The 5835-nt window shown below is 33.7% G+C and overlaps 1 long non-coding RNA gene across 2 annotated transcripts; it reads left to right on the plus strand.

Annotated features, from left to right (window-relative positions):
• Window positions 1-230: 230 nt before the first annotated feature.
• On the plus strand, window positions 231-4444 carry LOC106357404. 2 transcript variants are annotated; one of them, XR_001272284.3, is made up of 4 exons: window positions 708-1161; window positions 1510-1663; window positions 1774-1913; window positions 1999-4444. It is a non-coding gene; the product is annotated as an uncharacterized LOC106357404 (long non-coding RNA). The 2 variants fall into 2 exon arrangements; XR_007322730.1 differs by lacking the exon at window positions 1510-1663 and having other exon boundaries at window positions 231-1161.
• Window positions 4445-5835: the final 1391 nt, after the last annotated feature.

Below are 5835 nucleotides of genomic sequence, written 5' to 3' on the forward strand. Positions count from 1 at the left end.
GGTAATTAGGATTATAATCCTACATATGCCTAATAAGTTGTATGCATGATATTATAGAGCTCAAAACTTTTAAACAAATCATTAGGCTCTCGCTTTCTAGGTTTGTTTATTGACCAGTGTTGATCGATGATTCTATAGGAATATCGATCGATACACTTGTTGAAACGTCGACCAATTATTCGATTGGAATATCGATCGACGCTTTTGGTCAAGCTTTAACGCGCGGGTTGAATGTGCTCACTGAGCTTCCTAGATCAGCTCTCGTCTTACTCTAGCAATCTTAGCTCAATTAGGATGGATTCAGGGTGAGATGCAAGCTATCGCTTATGTCTACAACTCCTAGGGCAAGTTCTAGGTAGCTAATCTATAAGCAGACATTAATGAGAATCCTAAAGATGAATATCACAACTTAGCAATCTATAGTTGGGTCTAATCCCTCGTAACCTATTTAAACCCTAAATCTAACAAAGAGAACTACTCAGACATGACTAAACAATTCATAACATCAATAAGGTATAACAACTGAATAGATAAATACATATATATCAAAGGAGTTCCAATCACAAATCTCTTTGGATCTTCTCTCCAATCTACTAAAAATCCTAGAAAACCTTTTGCTGTGAAAATAGTAAAACAAGAAAGCCACTACAGGAAATGTGGGTATTAATAGCATCAGATTATAGCGTTTTTGACAATTCTGCTATCGTATACTAACACTGGCTTTTTTAATAGCGTTTATAAATTTAAAATGCTACGTTTAGTATCGCGGGAAAAAATAAAAAAGTTAGCCGCGTTAATTTGCTAAGTGTTGGCTCCAATAATTAGAAAAAAAAAATATTTTACCACCAAAACACTTATCAGATTCATTGAGATGGCTCTCTCTCTCTCTCTCTCTCTCTCTCTCTCTTAACCTTCGTTCTCCAATTCCTCAGATTCTTCTTTCTCCGTCGCTGAGAATAAAGGAGGACAAAGTTCTTCTCTTTTCTGAATCTCCTCTATTCTATCTAAACCCTAACCCACTCCCCTCAATTTCATTTTAAGAGTGAAAAACCACTTCCTTATCCACAAGCCCAAAACGTTTTTGTTTGCTCCTCCGGTCTAAAGAAAATGGCGACTGCAAACGCTCTCTCTTCCGCCTCCGTCCTCTGCTCTTCACGCCAGGTGAAGTCTTTGTCTGAAATTTTAACCATTACTTCATTTTATTTCAATCAATTTGGCTTATGTCTGTATATGCTTTAGTGGTTTCTGGGCTGGTGAAAGTTTGTTACTTTCACAGTTTCAGCTTCTTGAAATGCTTAATTGGTTTCTGGGTTGGTGAAAGTTTGTTACTTTCTCAGTTCAAGCTTCTTGAAATGCTTTATTAGTTTCTGGATTTGTGGAAAAAATTGTTACTTTGATTGTTAGAGATTGAATCTGGGTTTAAGTTAATCATCATCTATATTGCATTGTGGAGATCTGACTTACACCACATGGTTGATTTTGATTTCAATCTGGAAATTTTGATTTAAGATTTTGGTGGCGTTGAGAGCAAGGGAACCACAGCAATGAGGCGATGCCACCATCACAGCAAGAGGTTCACATCACACACATTATGTCTATGTTTGATGATCAGTGCATTTGAAGACTGACATTATGTCTATGTTTGATGATCTTACTCAAGATGGTAATTTCTTATATGATATACTTCACACTGTGGCAGATAATTATTAACTATGCTTTTGCTAGTGGCAGATTTAAATAGTATAACTTCACAATGGTTTTATTTTTCGATAGGATGAAGCTAAAGCTGTTGGGCAGTTAAGGAACTATAGGATGGCAAGTCTGCTTGGATGTTGCTATGAAGGTGAAGAGAGACTTCTTGTTCCTGAGTTTATATATGCCTAACGAAACTCTGGCTAAGCATCTTTTCCACTGTAAGATTAAGCTTTCTTGTCTCGGTTATGGCTCTCTATGTATGGTTACATCAAGCTTGAGACAGAAAGTGTTAATATGTTTCAGGGGAGTCGCAACCTATGTAGTGGGCAATGCGAGTAAGAGTAGCTTTACATATTGCTCCTGCTCGTATTCCTGGTGGTGCTTGCCGTGGAACTGCTGATATGAGTGACTTAACTAGGTTGTGAACTAGGTTGTGGTTGTGATTGTGTGTATTTTGGCTGGTAAAGCTGCTGGAGCTTAAGTGATTGTTGTTCCTTCTCTGCCCAAACAAACACATCTTTTTCTTCTCTGCCTAAAGTAAAGTTTGAAGTTAGTCCTTTTAAGACTTGGCAAGACTTATATTGTTAATTAGTAAAATTTTACTTGTAAATAATATGTTTTATGATTGCTTAAAATTTTGAAATTTCATCAAAAGGAAAAATTTATGTTCAAAAATTAAATTATTGTTTGTATTTATAAAGTACCTATTAAATTTTGATCTCTTAATTTTTTTTTTTTTGTATTTTGTAATTTAAAAAAAAAAACAAAACCCTAAATCTTAAACATGTTTTTAAACTGTAAACATTAATTAAAAAAAAATCAATTTTTCGTAATAGCTTTATTCTTAAACCTAAATTCAAAATTTAATCATTTTAAAAATCAATAAAATCTTTTTTTTTGCTTATTTGTATTTTGTAATTAAAATACTATTTCCATTGTATAATTTTAATCTTAAAATTAAACTCAAAATTTGATAATTTTAAAATCTAATCTCAAATTTAAAATCAGAACCTCAAAAAACTAAATTTTAAATTTACACCCTAAATCTAATACCCTAAACCCCAAACTCAAACCCTACATATAAAGTCAAAAATCTATTACTACAAATAATATAATTACTAAACTAAAACCTATTCCTTATATAAACAATATATATTTAGTGTGGATGATATTAAAAATATGGATTTTGGTGTGCTTAAAACCCTAAACCCCAAAACTTAACCCTATACTATAGACATAAATCTTTAAACTCTAATATTTTCATGCTATACACCAGAATTGTAAATTCAAACTCAATTTTTTTATCTTAATCTTTAACTTTTGCAACAAAAACCTTAAAACTTTAGTCAAACTCTTAAGACCAACCTTTGACATTACACTTCAAACTCTAAACTCTACATCCAAATCTTAATACAAACTATCAAACTTTAATACCTTAAACCCCAACCTTAATCTCTACATAGAAAATCATAAATCCAATATTTACAAACTTATAATAGAAACTATAAATTTAAACCTCAAGCAAAAATTCAAATCATATACTTAATCCTAAATTTTAACCCTAACCCCTAAACCACATATCTCATTTTAACATATATCATAAAACATTAAATCTTAATTTCTAAATAAATTATATTTCTGTAAATAAATTAAAATTTCAAATACAAAATTTAGATTTCAAAATTTAAATTATGATACCAAATTATTTATAGCTTAAATAATTTGTATATTAGCTATAAATAAATAAGAAGACTATTTGTATTGTTTTTTTTGAACCATTGATTGATTTGAATCAAAGGCCCAAAATCATTTTTGTATATATCCTCGTCCTTTATTCCTATTGGTTAAAAAAAGTTGTGTGTGGATTGATGATTTTAACCATAGATTAGATATTTTGAACGGTTGAAATTAAATCTTTTTGTGTGTCTCTCTCTCTCTCTTCTCTCACGTTCTTCACTTTCTTCTCTCTCTCTCTCTCTCTCTCTCTCTCTCTCTCTCTCTCTCTCTCTCTCTCTCTCTCTCTCTCTGAAACAAAGAACAACGAGATTCATCTTTGTATTGTCTTTTTTTTTTCTGTCTATCTTCTTCATCCTTACACAAAATCACTCCATCACCATAAACCTCAGCCACTGCCATCATCTTCATCTCTCGTTGTATACCTCTGCCAACGAACTGTGTTTCAGCCATCACCTCTAATCACTTCAGCTACGGCTACAATAAGTGGATCCATACGGAAACGTTTGAAGCAGTTAAGTTTTTATATTTGATTTTTATGGTTTAGATATGTGTGTGTGGAAAGTTGTTTTCGTTTGGATCCTTTATATTCATTATTGATTCTGTCTTTAGATCTGTTGAGAACATTCATTTTTATATCTGTTTACGTACTGATTTGCTGTTTTTGGAATGTGGAGGAGTCAGTAGATTTTGCGGAGGAGACAGAAGATTTGGCGGAGAAGCCTGACATCAGAGGAGGTGTGATGGCTACGTCAGAGCGCTGTGGTAAAGGAGATGGAGGCGACGACAGGAGGAAGACGACCATGGAAGTCGGAAGGAGCGGCGCTGTGGTGAAGGAGATGGAGGCGACGACAGGAGGAATACATACGACCTTGAAAGGAGGAAGGAGCGGTGGCTTAGGTTTAGGTTTCTGTTTAATGTGTTTCAATTAGTTCGTATTCTGGTTTAGTGTTGTAAAAATAAAATTTAATTGTAAAGTGAATTTCATTAATAAATAAATTTTCATTTTTAATTATACTGATATTATTTGCAAACTGATTTTAATTAATAAATAAATTGCTATATATTATAAAAAATTTAAGAGTTTTAATAAAATTTGAATTACATAATTACAAATATTAACAATTGCATACAAATTAACGCTATTGTTATTTATCTAATTATAGCATACAGAAAAACCGCTATTAAAAGTGTCGGACCTATTATAATGGGCGCTGTCAGAGCGGATAAGGAAGCGCTATTATACCGAATGCATAGCGTTTTTCGTCCGCTATTACTGCTCATATTTCATGTTGTGAGTACACTTTGCCTCTAACATGTTGGCAAAGCTTATATAATTAGGTTAAAACTCGTCAGACGTAATCTTGTAAATTGGTGAAGACTTGGGCTCTAAGTCGGCTGGGACCAAACGGACTTTCTGCACGCTTCGCTGTCGATCGATGTCAAGATGTGAACATCGATCGATTATTCTTCTTCAATATCGACCGATGGTCGTGCTCGATGGTCGTGCTCGATGCTTTTTCCAAATATCTCCAAAATGCTCCAAAATCATCACTTTCTTCCAAATCACTCATGATCCTATAAATATACTAAATAGACTCTAGAATATAATAAATAATCATTAAAACACTTAAAAACATGGGTAAAAGTGGGTCAAATCCATGGTCTATCACCAGGAGTATTTCTGTAATTAATGTGGAACTTAGGCCATAAGTCGGCTGGGAACCAAGTCGGGCATTGCGCACTTCGCTGTCGATCGACGACAAGAGTTGTCCGTCGATCGATGTTTGACTATGAATGTCGACTCTGGACTGGTTCGATGGACATCTATGAGTTCCTTCTAGCTTTATCCCCAAAATGCACTAAAATCACTACATATCTCCAAAACGCTACTGAAATTGTAAATACTCTAAAAAGATTCCAAAACATAATAAATAACTCCTAAAACACCTATATACCATGACTAAAAACTGGTAAAATCCATGGTATAACACGTGTATTAATGAACTCAGTCGTAAAGCGATACGACGATATTGATGGCTGAGTTATAGGTGCGTTGCGGCTGAGTTTAACAACGCGGCTGATTTATGAGATATGGGCTGACTTAATAATATAAGTCAGCCGTTAGTGATGGCTGATTTACATAAATCACGCTAATTTATGAGATAAAGACAGACTTCCGAACATAAGTTACAACTGATTCATACAGTGGCAGGCTGATTTAGTAAAAATTTGGCTGAGTTGTAGTTAAGACACAACTGAGTTATGTTTTTCCGGCTGAGTTAATGATCATCAGCTGGCTGACTTATGGGATGATTAACTACTGGGTTACATTTAACTAGCCTTAATTGACTGGATTAATAGTAAACTCAGCCTAATTATGGCTAACTTATTAGCGAAAGATTA

This window comes from Brassica napus, chromosome C4 (genome assembly GCF_020379485.1).
Source record: "Brassica napus cultivar Da-Ae chromosome C4, Da-Ae, whole genome shotgun sequence".
Lineage (NCBI taxonomy): Eukaryota > Viridiplantae > Streptophyta > Magnoliopsida > Brassicales > Brassicaceae > Brassica > Brassica napus.